The sequence below is a fragment of the Suricata suricatta genome, chromosome 14 (assembly GCF_006229205.1).
Source record: "Suricata suricatta isolate VVHF042 chromosome 14, meerkat_22Aug2017_6uvM2_HiC, whole genome shotgun sequence".
Taxonomy (NCBI): Eukaryota; Metazoa; Chordata; class Mammalia; order Carnivora; family Herpestidae; genus Suricata; species Suricata suricatta.
This window is the reverse complement of record NC_043713.1, coordinates 75,475,524-75,494,237: the sequence shown is the minus strand read 5'-3', so window position 1 is coordinate 75,494,237 and position 18,714 is coordinate 75,475,524. Positions and strand designations below refer to the sequence as shown.

The 18,714-nt window shown below is 42.1% G+C and overlaps 1 protein-coding gene across 5 annotated transcripts in view; it reads right to left on the bottom strand.

Moving 5' to 3' along the window:
- The window catches only part of TAOK3 (TAO kinase 3), a 172,361-nt gene extending 155,475 nt beyond the window's left edge, over positions 1-16,886 (bottom strand). For 3 of the 5 annotated variants that reach the window (XM_029921769.1, XM_029921770.1, XM_029921765.1), the window contains exon 1: positions 16,604-16,886. The gene's annotated coding sequence lies outside the window, so the exon portion shown is untranslated. Of the gene's footprint in view, positions 1-6,393; positions 6,592-7,018; positions 7,175-16,603 lie in introns of those variants that run through there. The other 2 variants (XM_029921767.1, XM_029921766.1) reach the window with 2 other exon arrangements.
- Positions 16,887-18,714: the final 1,828 nt, after the last annotated feature.

Below are 18,714 nucleotides of genomic sequence, written 5' to 3'. Positions count from 1 at the left end.
CAGCAATTCTGCTTCAGGATATATATCCAAAGGAGATGAAATCACTACTTTGAAAAGGTTTCTGCACTCTCACGTTCACTGCAGCATTATTTACAATAGCCAAGACGTGGAAATAATCTAAGGGTTCATCAATGAATGAATGGATAAAGAAAATGTGGTATCTGTATACAATGGATTATTATTCATCATAAAATCCTGCCAACATGAATGAACCGTTAGGCCATTATGCTAAGTGAAATAAGTCAGAGAAAAAAGTGCTGTATGATCTCACTTATATGTGGAATCTAAAAAAAGTTAACTCATAGACCGAGAGAATAGATTGGTGGTTGTTGGAGGCTGGGGGTGGAGGGTGAGGGAAAATGAGGGAAGGTGGGGAAAAGGCAAAAACTTACAATTATAAGATAAATGTGTTCTGGGGCTGTAATGTATAGCATGGTGATTATAGTTAATAATATTGTATTATATATTTGAAAGATGCTAAGAGTAAATATTAAAAGTTTTCATAACAGAAAAATTTTTTTAACTATGTGAGGTGATTGGTGTCAATTACATAGTGTGGTGATCATTTCACAACAGATACATAACTCTTATGATTATGTTGTACACCTTGGACTAATAGAATGTTACAGTCAATTATACCTCAATAAAACTGGAAAAATAACAATGGGGAGTTTGCTTAAATTTTTTTTTCATTTGTTTGTCCTATATGTTCCTTGGCATCAATACAAGGAAGGCATGTATTACTTCAAAAGAGAAGAGACTCATTCAGAATTAAGACAACAGACACCCAATTAAAGTAATAAGTATTCTTGTGTTTGAGCTTTGAGTATCTATTTTGTTTTCCCTAATAGAATTCCCTAACAGGATCATATGTAAGTAACTTCAATATCCCTTCACAGAGTCTAACACTGTACAGAGTAGGCACTTAGGTTACTTAAAGAATTGGGAAAGAATACTTATTGATTACATAAAATTTATTGATCATATGTAATCTACAGTGACAGGACGGAAAGTTGTTAATATCAAAACTAAACCTCTCCAAGGGCAGCTGGCTATTTCATTTATTAATAAAGGAAACAAAATCATACACACACACACACACACACACACAGTTTCTCATAAATAAAAGGAAACATGTCAATCTATATTCAGTTACAAAACTGCCTTCATTTGCCTCACATTTTTCTTTAAGTGAGGTGACAGACTTGACCCAAATTGGAAAATCATTCATGTCTCTTCACTATTAGTAGGGTTGTTGACTTTACTTTAGATAGGCAGGATGAAATAGATTTACTTTCTTTTCTTTTCCTTCACATCAAGGTCAGGTGCCTCAGCATTCTTCCAGAAACCGTGGAAGATTTCACTGTAAGATACGGTCCTTGTACTCAAAATGTTTCCATCATCAGTGAAGATAAAACTGAATGATTTAAGATACTATGCACATATTCGTTTGCTGGTTTGCTAATTTAAAAATCTGGGATTTTGCAGCAAAGTTGAGTTTACTTCAAACAGGAAGTAACCTTTACACAGGGTCTTGAAGAAAAGGTAAAATTTGAATAGGCAGAGAGAAGGGAGGAGGGCTTTTTGAGTGAAGCAGATAGAGTAACGGAGGCGCAGACTTGGACAAGTATAGTGTGTTGCAGAGACAGACTGACCTCAATAGAGCAGAAAGAACAGAGCAAAGAACATAGGAAATGAAGCTGGATAAGTGGTGTGGGACAGATTAGCAAGGGCATTGAAAGTCAAGCAGAAGAGGTTAGTTAGATTTAATGTGGTGGAAAACATGGAACCAGTGAAGCTTTCTGAAAAGGGGAGGAGTAGCATTTAAAGAAGGTTAATCAGGATGAGCTGGAAAAAAAACAGATGGAAATGAAGGAAGGCAACTATGGTAATCCAGAAATGAGGCCATAAGGGTCTGAGTAAGACAGGTGCACCGAGATACACAGATGTTCTAGAGGCAATGTGCTGGGCCTTGAGACTGTAAAACTAGGGGGTACCAGAAGCGAGGATGAGACACAGACTAACGTGAAGGCTGCCTACTAGGTAAAGAAGTTGCACGACAGATTAAGACTTGGAAATTTCCAACACTAAAAAAAATTATTCACAAAGGTTAAATGTTTTTCAAATACCCTATAAGTAATTTCATGGCTTTTTGTAGTGAATTTACTGTAGGTGCCCCCAGATTTCATATCTGCTTTGTTAATTCAGCCCCATGAAAATCTGCTTTGTAACAACCGGTTGTTTTTCAATATATAAACAAAGTTAACTGACCCATTATAGGATATGAACCCCCCCAACACTAAGATAGTGAAAACAGGAAACATTCTTCTTTATAGCCAAGTGTATATTCTTTATTGTCTGGTTCTACCCAAATAAAGCCAAACCCAACCAAAACAACACCCCTAAAAAAATCTTTTCTTGGGGCGCCTGGCTAGCTCAGTCGGTTAAGCGTCCGTATTCGGCTCAGGTCATGATCTCATGGTTGGTGGTTTCGAGCCCCGCATCAGGCTCTGTGCTGACAGCTAGCTCAGAGCCTGGAGCCTGTCTTCAGATTCTGTGTCTCCCTGTCTCTCTGACCCTCCCCTGATCGCACTGTCTCTGTCTCTCAAAAGTAAATAAAAAGCATTAAAAAAAATTAAACAATAACAACAACAACAACAACAAAAACCTTTTCTTAAGATGGAGACACAGTCTTAACTTTATCTGACAGTGATATAGTCAGAACAAACCAAATTCTGTTGAGAAAATAAATTAAGAAATCAACACTTTGCCATGTTGCTATCCTAAGCTGAGCTGTATCAAATGGGGAGGAAATTCTCTGAAGGGAAAAACAGCAACAGGGGCGCCTGGGTGGCTCAGTCGGTTAAGCATCTGACTTCGGCTCAGGTAATGATCTCACGGTCCATGAGTTCGAGCCCTATGTTGGATTCTATGCTGACAGCTCAGAGCCTGGAGCCTGCTTCAGATTGTGTGCCCCTCCCTCCCCCCTCCCTGTCCACCTCGTGCTCTGTCTCTCTCAAAAATAAATAAACGTTAAAAAAATTTTTTTAAACCCAGCAACATAAATGGTACTAAAGCTAAATGTGCCATATTAACTATTTTTTTATATTAATAATTACTTAAATCTATAGTCAACTCTTCTCCTGCTTCCCCTCTCCCCTCAGGACGGGCAGTATATAACATGGTAAGAGGGGTAGTGTAAATAAGTAGAATGTGTAGATTTCATTCATGTGTTCCCATGGTACTTCCTAAATACTTCTGCTATGGTAAGACTGATTCTATTACCTATGCATGATTATATGTATTGTTTTATTTATCTTCCCATGATCATTTTCTGGTAGAACTATGAAGAAAGAACTGAAATGTCCAAAAACAGCAAAAATAACCATATCTACTATCATTCGCTGAGCTCTTTTTTTTTTTTTTACAATGTGCAGCCAAACTTCTTCCTTTATTAATTTCATTTGATCCTCACAACAATCCCTAAAGTAGGTACTATGATTGTGTCCATTTTACAGTTGAAGAAACCAAGGCTTTGAGAGTTAAGGAATGTGTATGAGGTCACAAAGTTGGTGAGCTGTACAAGGCAGACATATTCATCTGATATGCTCTTGTTAATTATTAGTTATACTGCAAACTCAAAACATATATGGCTAAAACCAAAAGTAACAGATAAAAGGAACCTGGACAGGTTATTTACTGTGTAAAAGAGTTAGAGAGGAGGGGCGCCTGGTGGCTCAGTCGGTTAAGCCTCCGACTTCGGCTCAGGTCAGATCTCACATTCGTGGGTTCGAACCCCGCGTCGGGCTCTGTGCTGACAGCTAGCTCAGAGCCTGGAGCCTGCTTCCCATTCTATGTCTCCCTCTCTCTCTGCCCCTCCCCCTCTCATGCTCTGTCTCTGTCTCTGTCTGTATCAAAAATAAATAAAACACTTAAAAAATTTAAAAAAACATTTAAAAAAAAGAGTTAGGGAGGAACATTTAGTAACTGTCAGTGATACAAGTGGACAGATTCCTAGACTCACTTCTAAGCTTTCCTTATACCGAGAACAGGGCACTCTATTCCTGAAGGAGAGTGGGACACTGCTAGGAAATGGAAGTTAACTGCCCTCTCTTTTAGTAGGACACTTAGATTACATTGCTATTTGATGGTATTCATAGCATCTCAGTATCATCTCCATTTGGTTACATTTTTAAAAAACGCTGTCCCTGAGATCAGCCAGGTCAAGACTAATGGGCTGGTTGGCGACATCAAAATGCTTTTATTTTTTTAAAAAATTTCTTTTAATGTTTTATTTATTTTTGAGAGAGAGAGCAAGAGCACGCGACAGCATGAGCAGAGGAGGGTTAGAGAGAGAGGGAGACACAGAATCCGAAGACAGGCTCCAGGCTCTGAGCTAGCTGTCAGCACAGAGCCTGACGTGGGGCTTGAACCCACCAACTGTGATATCATGACCTGAGCCAAAGTTGGACGTTTAACCCACGGAGCCACCAGGGGCCCCTCAAAATGCTTTTAAAAGTATTTACTATCCAGCAACGTATTTAACTTCTGCCAGTGACTCTGAAATAGAAACTAAACTTTGAGAGACACTTCTCAGTACATAAAATATATTCAAAAGAAGACCACTCTAATAATAACTCTCCACTGTAATTCCCTCTTTCTGCATCTGGGCAGAGATACCATATTTCCTCTACAAAGCTTCCTTTTATGCTGCAACAGTAGGAATCTCAATTTCCAACTGAACCAATACAATCGAAAACTACAAACTCATTCACAAGACATGATTGTTTCTACTAGTATTTTATACAACTTGCCTAAATATGATGGGACGCCTGCCATTTTAACCCCGCAGCACTTTTAACTAGAGAGTAAAAGTTATCTTTTAACGTTCTGCGCGCCCCTCCCCTTTGTTCTGCCAACACACGGTCTTCCGCAAAATGCTCAGTGTGATCTTTGCACACTGTGCAAGGAATACGACCAAGGTAAACTAAAGACCCAAACATTAGGCAGATGTCAAGTGATTCAGAAGCTTAAAAATTTGTCACCTGTGTAAGAAACCAGCAAACAGTTGGAAAGAGGGACAAATAAAACACGTACAAATTAATACATGCGGTTAGTAACTTCCACTTTTCCAACTAGTGGCGTTCTGGCAGGCAGCAATATAATCTGCAATAATCTGTCTCTACGGTGAAGCCCCACCTACTTCCTCCGCCCCACCCCCACGCAAGCCATGACTGGGATATTTGTGGAGGGCTGATACAACAATCTATAAAAGGCCTCCCTATCTATGAAAACTGAAACATAATTTGTACTGTTAAGTGTTTAACATTCATTAATCTTAAAAAAACCCCACGCTCTATGACATCACATTTCGAAGATTATTTGAAAGTTTTAATTTCCTTATTTATATATCAGAACTCTAGAGGCCCCAGATTGGTCATAACCATGGCAATGCTTCTTGAGTGAAAATGCATCCTTATGCACAATTGTTACACTTTAATTTACACATCTAACATGTAAAGTCAGGATTATATACATTTCATTTAAACCTTGTTCTAAGAGCCTAGTGAAATTGGTAAAGAAATTACTGAAGTTGCTTTCCTGGCTTATAAAATATTTTGCACTAACTTTTCAACATAAAAACCATGATCTGCTAAAAAAATTATTTACTTTCTTTCCTTCATCTAATTTCATTTTATGGACTCGAGTAGTCCCATAAACTATTACCTCATCGATAAGATACTTTTATACATAGTAAATAACTAACCTTATGTACTAAAAACAAAAAAAATTATAAAACAAGGTAAATGTGATCAAATCTTCTGACTCTTCTGTCTGTAAATTTCGTATAACATTGAAGACATTGCTCTGCTTTCTATCCTATTCTCCCTTGCTGGGAAAGAAGAAAAATAGGACATGGCCTTGATATTTTTTAAGATCTCTAGGATGAATAGGTGCCATTTTGAGTAGCTTCATTTTGAAATACTGTTTTACAGGAATATCAATAGCAATCACTAGCACAAACTACATCCATTTAGTAAAAATAGCCTTCATTGTATTTAAAATTTTTGTTTAAAAGACTCTTCTGATAAGACTTTGATATTTTATTTGCAGCTCAGCATTTACCTCACTTATCCAGAAGAAAGAGGAAAAAACAACTTCTGAAAAAAAAATTCCCACTACTATTTATTTGTAGAATCTCAAACTACAAATTAAAATAAACAGAGCACGGGAGTCCAGTGATTTTTGAGGTTGATTACTCTCAGCTGGACGTTGAGCTACGGCCATAAATATTCACATGAAATTCAACAAACAGTTTATCAACAATGTTTAGACACAAAGCACATTTATAATAAAACGCTAAATGTAAAACAAAACACCAAGCTTACTCACAGCAGATCTTCTCAAAGGCACGTCCTACATCTTCAATCCAACATACTAAAATACTTTAAAAAGTCTTTATTCAGCTCCAACGTAAGTTAAGATTGCCCCAGAGATGGCTCTCTTTAAAAAGCTGCCACTTGGTCATTAGGAAATATAAAACTGAGCTCAGTTTAAGTAGTAAGGACACCACCACCACGCTCTCGGCACCTTCATTCCGAGAAAGGAAGTTATTATAGACACAGTTTTATAAATGAGGCTTAAAGAAAGTACTTCCTGGTCAGACAGCTAACGTTAACAGCATTACATTAATATATACAGCTTTACATTTTGACATTTGGAAAGAAGTTTCTAAAAATTTTCCCTGAAACTTTTTCTCCAGTCTCTACAAAAGACAGAAACTTGCTCAAGCTAAACAAATCTTATGTAAAAATCTATGAAATTCTATCAATACCTACCATTATGGTATCCTGTAAATATTAGAGCGGCTCATTGTTACTGATAATAATACTGGTTTAGGTTTTAATTATTTTACACTTATGTACCCTCCATTCCCCCTCTCCCCGCGTGCTAAAGGGGCATTTCAGGGGACACAACATTAGAAGGTAAAGAACTCACTTAAAGGAAGACAACTCACCAATTCCTTGATAACGAAGAAGATGAAAATAACCATTCACATTTTATTCCTCAAATTTAAAGATCATTCTCTTTTAAACATAAATTTAAAAACTTCAAGGAGCGCTGGACAGTCCTAATAGGGAACTGCAGATAAGAACAGCGTGACCTGGGTGCTGCACATTACTATGGTATTGCAAGCCGAAAAGTATTTCCTGTCAGGACGCCCATTGGTTCCCACAGGTGCAAGTGCCTATGGGTGTTGCCGATTTACTCTTCCTTTTGCAAGTGAACCACTAAAGGAGATTTCAGGTTGGCACAATCAATGCTAAGAACTATTAGGGCAGAACTACCTTGGGCTAATTCAAGAGCCTCCCCCTCCCAAACCAGGTTGACTGCAAATTGCAGATTAGCTAATTCAACAGGGCTGGAGAAAATTTACATCAACAGACTTTCATTAATTTTCTAAGATGTGCTATTATGAAGAATACATGTAACTTCACTCAACAAATATGTAAGTCGCTTTCTCTGTGCAAAGCACTGTTTTAGTCCCCAGGAATACAAAAATGAATAAAACAGGGGCCCCTGGGGAGCTCAGTCAGTTAAGCTTCCAACTTCGGTTCAGGTCATGATTGCACAGTTCGTGGGTTCAAGCCTCGCATCAGGGTCTGTGCTGACAGCTCAGAGCCTGGAGCCTGCTTCAGATTCTGTGTCTCCCCCCATCTCTCTCCCTTTCCCCTACGTGTGCTCTGTCTCTCTCTCAAAACTAAATAAACATTAAAAAAACAGGAACAAAACAAAGTCCTTGTGGTCATTCATACACTATCTAGTAGACTTTTGACAATTTCATATATGATGAGAAAATTCCCATAAAGGAAGTAATTTAAGAAAAATGTACAGATATTTGGAAAGTCAATTGTAGTGCCGACTATTTAAAAAATATTGTAATTAAGGCCACCACCTTAAACTTAGAAGAACTTTTCCAGAACCTAGTACATAACAGGAAGATTCTTTATATTTTCAGTGTTTCAAGAAAGCCAGGTTGGAGGCAATGGCGTATATTCCAGCAGGGAAAAGGAAAAACTTCTCACCATGAGTCACCACCAGTGACTCAGTTCTTTTAATTCAGGCTTAAAACACATTTCAAACCCAATTACTTATACATGCAGAAAACTGATAACCCCAAATTAATATCAGAAGCTTGATCTGACCAATTTTCAGGGTTAATATTAGCACCTAAAAAAAAAGGTGAAGTGCTTTTAATGAGCTAATGCCCCTGCCCCTGACCTGATTTTTATTATAATTTTGGTCTTACTACCCTTTGAGAGGCACGCCAGCAAGCGTCCATTAGATTTTGTTACAATGAACAGTTTTCTTAGATTTTAACCAGACTGAGACACAATCATCTTGGATGTACGGTGTGGTGGGAGGAATGGCTTTTGTTTGCATTCAGTAAAACACAAATATATTAAAATCATGTCTGCTCAAAGACAAATGTAAAACTCGGGGACAGTAAAACCTACAGATGGACTCTACTCTTTCTTTCAAGCTGTACCTCCCACTTCCTTAGGATTTTACTTCCTCTATTTGAAATAACAAAACCTTCTTCTCAGCCAACAAACTGGAGGAATTCCCAAAGACAAATTGATCTACTTAGTCATTCAACAAATGTTTATTGAGCACCTACTGCATGGCGGGCACTGTTCTATGGGCAGGGGTACAGCAATGCTTACAACCAAAATCGCTGCTTTCATGCTCTACGTTGTAGGGTAGAAATATAAGATAAATAAAATATTTGGTATGTTAGGAGGTAGTAAGCACTATGGAGAAGAATACAATATGGAAGGTAGGCATGATGATAAGTTTATTTGGTCACAGTTGCAAATTATATCACAAGGTAAGGAACTTTGCTCTGGAAGAGCAGAGTATTAGATCTCTTTCAGATCCTACTTCTAACTCAAGTTGAACAACTACCTTCTGTTGCAAGTGAAAGGGAATCTTATTTTATTTGTTGCAAATACCCAGAGAAAGGAAAACAAACTTCCAAAGACATCATTAGGGAACAAAAATAACAAATCCCAAATATTCAGAGTCAAAAAGGTCACTTTAGGGACTATTATCAAGCTGAATATGAACATAAAAGTTTCCAAATACTTGCTAGCACTGGCAATGACTTTACCAACTGCCAAGGTCAGAAGGGTATTCTTCACTTAAGAATTATTTCTGGGGGCGCCTGGGTGGCTCAGTCAGGTTGAGTGTCTGACTCTTGATTTTGGCTCATGTCATGATCTCACAGTTCGTGAGTTCACGCCCCCGTCAGGCTCCATGCTGACAGTGTGGAGCCTGCTTGGGATTCTGTCTCCCTTTTTCTCTACCCCTTCTCACTCACACACACACACACACACACACACACACACACACACACACACACACTCTCTCTCTCTCTCTCTCTCTCTCTCTCTCTCAAGACAAATAAATAAACATTTAAAAAAGGAATTATTTCTGGCAGCAACCATTATATTTAATTTAAATATTTTTGAACCTAAAATATTTAAATTTAATACAATTCAAATATTTATTGAGCAGATACTAGTGGCAAGATACTTGGTTAGATGTATAAGACACGGTCCTTCTAAGATAAAAAAGATTGACATCTAGGAAAGATAAGACAAGTACAAACCCGATAATGTAAAATCAGAGAGAATATTAATATAAGAAAATACACAAGGCACTTGAGGAATTCAAAGGAAAGTAGCAAGGAGGATGATCAGAAGGCCTCATGGAAGACGGCATGAGAGGCAGGACTGAAAAAGGAAAAGCAGAAGGCATTCTAGGAAAAAGAAATGGCAAGAACAAAGACCTGAAGATGTCAAATCAGTAAGTGCTCAGTTAGTAAGTAGGCTGGTCTGGGGTCTAGCTCAGTTAGTAAGTAGGCTGGTGTGGCGTGCGCACACACACACACACACACACGGATTATGGAGCAATAGGAACTGAAAGACGTTTGATAACTCTGTACTGAGTTCAGTAGGCCACGGGGAATTATTAAAGGTCTTGAACATGTGAGGGACGAAATCAGAGCAGTACTTTAGGGAGAGTAAGAGAGCAACAGTGTATATAGGAAAAATGAAAAGGAGACTGGAAGATGATCACAGCGGTCCTTCCCTTGCGCCGTATTAAAGACCTCATTAGCTCCTTCTTGGAACATCGAAAGTTATGAAGTGCAAAGTGTAGTGAATTGAAAAATCAGATCTAGGTCACAGGGGTCAAGTCTGCACTGTCTGTCTGACCATGGGAAGTCATTTTCCCTGTCTCGATTTCCCCATATGTGAATCTTTTAATTATTCTTTTTGGAGTCAGGAGCCATCGAATTTAGCAACTGATTAGATGCTGAAAGTAGAGCTAAAACAAAAACAAAAAATTGTTTTGAAGGATTAGATTAACAGGCAGCTACCATTTTTTAAACTTTCATGGGCTTGGCACTTTACACAAACTGCTTCATTTACTCCTTATAAGAATACTGTGAGGTATATATTCTTCTTTGACCGATGAGAGAATTAAGAGATTTAAGACTTAAGCAACTTACCCAGGGTAAGCCAGTTGGCATAGTGCCAAAGCCAAAGTAGAGGCCTACGTCTGTCTGAGTGTAAGGCCCTCTTCCAATGGATCATGATGTTTCTTATATGAGAGATGAATAATGCTAACATTTGCTCATGTTTTCCAACTGAATTCCTGTGTCTTTCAGTGTATAAGAAACAAAGTGTGAACATAAATATAATCTACTAATTTGCTCATCATTATTTCCTTCACTCATTCAACTCACATTTATAGAGCGTCCTTCATACTTTGTGCCTGGTACCAAACTTGGCACGGGGAACGCAAAGATGAGTAAGACCCAGCTCTCCTGAAGTGCTCACTGGCTGGCATAAGACGGGCATGTGTACACAAGGAATGGGTGTACAAAGACACAAGAGAACTTTTACACAAGAGACAATAAACATAAAGGTGCATGAAGCATAATATTATAATTTTGTATCTGCTATTAATTTTTTTTATCTGCTATTAATTCTTGACTGAGGTCATTTAAAAACTATATGTGGTTTTTGAAAATATTTGGGTATTTACACACACACCTTTCAAAAAGCAAAGGTAAATGTTCACAACAGAATGGAAAATTGGCCATGAACTATATACGATTCTATTTTGTGTGACTGCTGCCAAGAGTAATTAGATTATCAGTTTATTTAAGAAAGCATGCTGCCTTGGTTAGGCCATCTATTGTAATGGGTAAATAAAATCTATTTGAATTGTCCTAAGCCTTGATTGTTGTGGACGTAAGCCAGTGTCATTAGAAGCTGAAACATGAAAATAAATGCATACTGTTCAGAGTCCTACTCTGATCTGGAAATAAAGGTTTATCCCATTGTTCATCAGAAATAGTGGATGGAAGTAAAACTGAAATCCTCCAATGGGCACTTCGATAGTTCACTATAATATTAAGTGTAACAAAATGCATACTGGGTGGTTGAGTTGGCTATCCACCGTTTCACTGAGGCCAGAGGTGTGAAGTGGGTTCCGGACACCACACTACAGCATGTAAATTCTCAGCACCTGATGCCACATGGGCCACACCTCTTTGCTTAATGGGAGTAGGTTTTCCTAGGAATAAAACGTACATTCCAAGGCATATTCTTTCTCACTCGCTCTGGGGATGAAAAATGTTTGTGTGGAATAGCTGACAATGGATAGGAGGCTGACCTGGGTTAATAAATCAGGAAACAGGCCCCTAAGTACGTCACCCTCTTGTGAAATAGAAATAATTGAGATTTGACGTCTCTAACAAACCTCAGGTCAGACAAAAAAAAAAAAACATGTTAGGTTGATTTATAAAATATTTAGGCTAATTTAACATATAGCTGGAATGATAATTTAGCCATATAATTCCTGCTGGTTATCCTAAAACTTCTAAATAGTTGCTGCTTTTAATTTGATGCGTTAGCTTAGAAAGGAGTTAGATCACATTTTGGCCCATAAACTCAATATATCCAATCTTTAACGACAGCTAGACTGATAGATACCACTTGTGTTTTTTTTCTCAGTCTGAGTTTAGTAAACAGTAACAAACTTTTAATATATTCTCATAAATAACAAAGCAACCAATTAAATGGATGATAAGGCTAAATAATCACAACCTAAACTCCCTAAGCTCAAATGCAACTGCACAGTATCTCACAACTCAAAAATACAAATTCAAAATTGCCCTCTCTGGTTGATGAGATCATTGAAGATAAATAAGCTCAACGAATCTCACTGAAGATTGAAAAGAAATCTTCTGGGTGGGGGGCAGGGGGGGGGTCACAAAAACTTTTATTTTTTCTTAAATTTTTTTTTTGTCTTTTATTTATTTTTGAGAGACAGAGAGAGACAGCGCGAGCAGGGGAGGGTCAGAGAGAGAGGGAGACACAGAATGGGAAGCAGGCTTCAGGCTCTGAGCTAGCTGTCAGCACAGAGCCCGACGCGGGGCTCGAACCCACGAACTGTGAGATCATGACCTGAGCTGAAGCTGGACACTCAACTGACTGAGCCACCCAGGCGCCCCCACAAAAAACTTTTAGATAGAAGTTTCCTTTCTGTCTATTTTCTTCTTGAGGGGAGGGAAGAAACAAAGACTGGAGGAAAAGAGGCTTTTAACCGAGACTCTAAAAGAAAAGTACCAATAGTTCTCATTCTTCTATGCTACTGAAACCAACAAATATGAACACCAGCAAACAATGAGAACCTTTTTTTCAGGGTGGCTTAAACAGTAAACCAAATGAAATATCAAGGTAGATTCTGAGATGATAGTGGTTTGACTGCATAGGACTCTCAAGTAGTGAAGAGAGTGTGAAGTGGGTATTGCACTTACGGGCTTATCCCCGCAACCTGCCCAACGGAGAGAACAGTTTAAGAACTACAGGCCAAGGAGGACTTGCATTGTGTGGATGCTATAACCATTCATACGGAAGTGGAAGGTTTCTTCTTAATTTCTTCTTCTCAGTATATATATTTTTAATTTTTATTTATTTTTATTTCAGAGAGAGAGAGAAAGAAAGAGAGAGAGAGAGAGAGAGCGAGCAAGCATGTGGGCTGGGGAGAGGAGCAGAGGGAGACAGAGGGAGAGACTCTAACGCAGGATCCACGCTGAGCGTGGATTCCACGACCTGGGACCATGACCTGAGCTGAAATCAAGAGTCAGATGCTCACCTGACTGAGCCGCCCAGGGGCCCCTAACTGCAAATAAAGAGCATAAATGAGCACAGGTGTAACGGTCTCACATATTTATAGTTTCTCATAGCGTCGTTTTATTTTGTGAAACAAATGAAAATAAATTCCCACAGAATTCCTACCCACCCACTCATCACCCCAAGGAATAAAAAGTCACTAAAAACTCTTGTTACAATGAATCTCTCTTCAGCATCTCCAGATCAACACCATAATATAATGTGGTCGAAATGACTACTTCAGTCATCACCCAGAGGGGTTTCAGGACACTCTGTTTTCTTACAAGGAATTCAACGTAATGTTTTGTCTTGAGACAGTAACATTTGCACCAGGCAGAAATGAGCTAACAAGTATGACCAAAGAGCTTATCTGCTCAAATATTTCTATTACTTTGTAGAATTGTTGGCACCGAGAGTCCCAATCCTTCCACAGGCCGTGCCATGAGTTATGTGCACTACATAATGCAGACATGCCCCTTGTAAATAACCTCTTGCATTAATGGACTTTATTTTGTACTTGACTTTGGCTGAGGGTTCTGGAGAAATAAATTTAACATGAAATAATCCTACTTAACACACCTTAAATTAATCATGGTGCCATATTTTATATATTAAAAATTTTTTATGCTTTTTATTTATTTTTGAGAGACAGAGAAAGACAGTGAGAGCAGGGGAGAGTTAGAGAGAGAGGGAGACATAGAATATGAAGCAGGCAGCACAGAGCCTGACACGGGGCTCGAACCCATGAACCGTGAGATCATGACCTGAGCCAAAGCTGGACGCTCAACAGATTGAGCCACCCAGGCGCCTCCATAGTGCCATATTTTAAATCTGTCTTTGTTTTGTTGCTCCTCTTATCTTCCTGTTATTTCGTAGGGGAGGATTTCCAGTTGGTGGGATTTTCATAACCATGTCCACCACACTCTCTGAAAGTCACAGAAGAATGGCTCTGTCTCGGGTAAAATCAAGTAAAATCCCCAAATGACACAGGTCCTCTACTTACTATCACCCTGATGAAAATGACCAGTAATTTCTGGCTTGGATTTAAATAGGCAGTGCTAAGTAAGCCTTCTTTGTGACATCTTTGGGAAACAAGGCAGCATTTCTTTCTTCCCCTTCCGTTGACATGGCCCATCACTACACAGGGCAAAAGCTTCTCTTAAAAAAAAAAAGTTTTTAAAATATTTATTTATTTTTGAGAGAAAGACAGTATGCGAATGGGAGAGGGAGACACAGAATCCAAGCAGGCTCCAGTCTCTGAGTTGTCAGCATAGAGCCTGACGCTGGGCTCGAACTCATGAACCATGAGATCACGACCTGAGCCGAAGTCGGACGCTTAACCGACTGAGCCACCCAGGTGCCCCTGAGAGCTTCTAATAAGCCATATTCTAAACTAGAAACAAAGAAGATATCTAAATAACAACCGTGAGATGATAATGACCTTCCCCACGAAGTTCCCCAAACCATCATGTTTCTAAGTCTGCTCCAGTAAAAAAGGAAACCACTTGCAAAGAGAAGGGGTGAGGAGGAGCAAGACACAGAGAAAATGATTAAAAATTTCAAATGCCAAATTACTGGGGTACAACTGTATCAAGGCACTTGCGTTCAAGAGAACACCTGAACGGTAGTCAGGGCAGTATTAACATTGCCTAAGTATTGTGAACAGCGAGCCTGGTCATTAGTTTAATTTTCACATCCGTCAAAGCAGGGGGCTGTCCCCCAATTTCCACCCCCTATGGCTTTCCGCTATTAGCTTCAGCATTTTAATAGATATGCACTTGCCTCCTACCAGGGCACACAGTGTCTGGTTTAAACAGGCTTATCTCTCTCCTTAGCCTGTCCTGGAATTATGCCTGAAGCTCAGTCCTGGTAGCTTTTTAGGATGAGAAGTCTAGTTGGAAGTTAGCTTAGCCACTCCAACACCTCCTTTCAAAATTGAGTTTGACCTTCCCACTATCTCCAGCACAGCAAAGTTAAACAGTCAAACTTAGTGTATGGTTCCTTTGAACCTGCACGGTAAACAGGGATATCGAGGTGCTGCCAAATCTAAGTTTCTTAGCTCCTAGAGCTAAAATGAGCAATACAGGGTCTATCGCCATCCCCGTCCCAGTTAATCCAAAACATGGGTCTCCAAAAGGATCACTTTCTCTTTCAACGGTTTGGGAGGGGACTTGGGGAAGCCCTCTCCAACTTCTCACGTCCCGGTTAAGGTTGCGAAGGTCAGGAAGCCCCTCGCTTTCGAGGCATCCACGCCAAACTCGGAGAAACAAATCGGAAGCCCGGGGGCCAACGGGAGAGGTAGGACAGGCGGCCTCTGGCTCTTTCTGGACAACATCTGCGCGCTCCTGCCAGACCCTCCGGCCCTCGCGTTCTACTTGGGAGAGGTGTCATTACATAATCCCGGCCCCACGGCGTCCCTGGGGCTCGGGCTGTGTCCCACGTCTCACACACCACCCCCGGAGAGGCCGGCCGACAGCAGACCCCGCGGGCGGCGCGCGTCCGCTCGCTGTGCGCTGCCTGCCCACCCGACTCGCCGGGCGCGGCGACCCCGACCCGGGCTCCCTCTCCTCTCCCATTCGCACGCTCCGAAGCCAGTCTCCGAGTCCTTCTCACATCCACTGTCCGGGCCCCTCTTCGGGGGTCCCTCCATCAGGCGCGCTGTCCCAAGCCCTCTCGGGGACGCCCCTCCCCGGACCCTCTGTCCGGGCCCCTCTCGGAGGTCCCTCCATCCGCCCTGCTGTCCCAAGCCCTCTCGGGGACCCCCCCGACCCTCTGTCCGGGCCCCTGTCGGGGGTCCATCGATTAGACCTGCTGTCCCAAGCCCTCCCGGGGACCCCCCTAGAGCCTCTGCCCCGGCACCTCTCGGGGTCCTTCCCATCAGACCCTCCGACCTGGCTCCTTTTGGAGTCCCCTCCCTTCACACCTGCGGTCCCAAGCTCTCTCAGGGTCCGCTTCCCCCAGACCCGCTGTGTCGTCCCCTCTCCGGGACCCCTCTCTTCAGATCTGCTGCCCCGGACCCTCTCGGAGTCCCCTTTCTTCACACCCGCTGCCCAAGCGCCTTCGGGGACCCCCCTCACTGAACCCGCTGTCCCAGGACGTCTCGGGGTCCCCCTTGAGACCCGCTCTCCCGGCCCCTCTCGAGAATCCCCTCTCCCCAGACCTGCCGTCCCAAGCCCTCTCGGGGTCCCCGCTGAGATCCGCGCAGCCAGCTCCTCTCGGAGTTCCCTCTCCCCAGTCCCGACAAACCGGCTCCCAAACTCTCCTCACTCGAGTCCTCCCAGACCTCACTCCTGCCAGGGTCCCCTCACCTCGGCTCACACTGTCACCGTCCCGCGCCCCGGCGCTCTCACCTCAGACCTGCTGTCACCACTCCCGGGCCCGGCGTCGCCACAGCCGCTTCCTCTCGCACACTTGTTCCCGGAGTCGCTCTTCTGCAGCTTGCCCCCTGGAGGATCCCCGGGTCGGGCCGCTGAGTGCCGGGTACGGACGCGCAGAGCCTCCGCCCGCGGTCTCGGGGTCGGGTGCCACTCTCTCACGCAGGACCCCGCCGCCGTCGCCGCCGAGCGCCACAAGGACCCTCCGGCGGCCGCCGCAGCTGCTGTCCGAGGTGCGGCTCCTGCCAGGGGTGGCCAATCGCACCCGACTGCGCTGAGCGCGCTCCGCCCCACGGTCTCATTCCGCCCGCCCCCTGCCTCCGACCACGCCCCCAGCTTGGCTCCGATAGGCTCTCTACTGACCTCCCCTGACCGCGGGGCACAGGCCTGGGGCCGGATATAGGTACTTGATTGGAGGTGCCTGGGTAGCCGTGCAGTCGATGGCGCCTGAGGATTGGCGGAGTTGACGGTGGGCGGAGCGGAGCGGGGCGGGGTTTCCTCAGACGCGGAAGACCTCACAACTTCAGTTATCCTGCTGGCCCGCCTCGGGTGCGGTCAACCTTGTTTGTGCTGCGTTGGGGTCAAAGTTCATGGCACTCCTCTGCGTCTTTGCTTTTCTTGGGAGACTCCCAGCGGCCAAGGACCCCTGGGATTCCCAGGGACCACCAGGGCAGAGCCTTTGAGGAGGTCCTCATTCTTCCATTATTGCGCAGCTTCCTAGGAAATTCTGCCATTAATACAGTATTTATTAACTCAGGACTTGTAAATTGTTCCTGGGATTTAAATTGTTTCATGTCTTTGGCAAGGGAGTTGCCCTTACATTGCGTTAGACAGACGTCAGTTTAAAGCTGTTGGGAAAAAAAATATATACTGGGTGTATACTGTGAGCAAGTAAGCATTCGATACTGCTGGGGCCCATTTTGGGAGGTATGAGAACAAAACTTTAGAAGTAATCAGTTTGTGGGTTTTGATAATCATTTTGACAGTGGGAACAGGAACTGCGCGGTAGGCTTCAGCAAGCTTGGTCAGCATATTCGTTTTCAGGGCCACATGTTTTAATGATTCCGTGTGAACTAATGGTCAAAGTGCGACCTGCGGTAATCACAGACTCCTTTCACCTGCCAGGGGTAAAAGTGCGTGGTGCTGCTCGGAGCCATTCTTTATATTTTTTGAAGCTGGATATGTTGATTAAGTCGATAAGGTTAACTGAAAACTACCTTAACTTGGAAACCCCAAAGAGTATGGACTTTGACAATTCAGCATTTTATCAAGAAATTGTTTCATTCCAGGAACAATTTGATCCTAAGTGTTGTCAGATATATAGAGGATTTTGCTCTTAGGAAACTCTCCAACATTAACTCTTTTTTGACTTTAACGCCTGCTGACAAAATTTGTTTTCTAAACACTGTACAGATTTCCCCTAGTGTTTCAAAATCAATCCATTCCAATTACAGTGCTCCCCTTTAAATTGGGATGCTGGGATATGCAGAAAGGGCCTGTGGGAAGGAGGCTGGCAAGACTTCATTTAAGATGAATTCTGGGAGCACCTGGATGGCTCAGTCAGTTAAGCATCCAGCTTCAGCTCGGGTCATGATCTCACGGTTCGTGGGTTCAAGCCCTGAGTCGGGCTCTGTGCTGACAGCTAGCTCAGAGCCTGGAACCTGCTTCAGATTCTGTATCCCCCTCTCTCTCTTACCCTCCCCTGCTCACGCTGTCTGTCTGTCAAAAATAAACAAAAAACAAACAAACAAAAAGATAAATTCTGAAGGAGGTGCCTCCTGAGCTGTGGGATTGAGTGGCATTTTGGAAAAGGATGCAGAGAGATTTCTAGGTGGTTCTGAGGGAACTTGATTTTTACAGGCCTAGAGAAACTGTCCAAAATTATGAAACAACTTAACAAAGGTTAGGTAAGACTAAAGTCGAGAGAACTTTTTTGATCAGGTCCTCCTTCTCTTAAAAGTATATATTAGTTAAGAGCTCATCCTACCAATTCTGCAGTTGGCAAAATGGATTGAAAAAAATGGAGTAAGTTTTCACTACCGGAGTTCAGTTGTTTATTCACATAAAAAAATGCATGACCATTAACA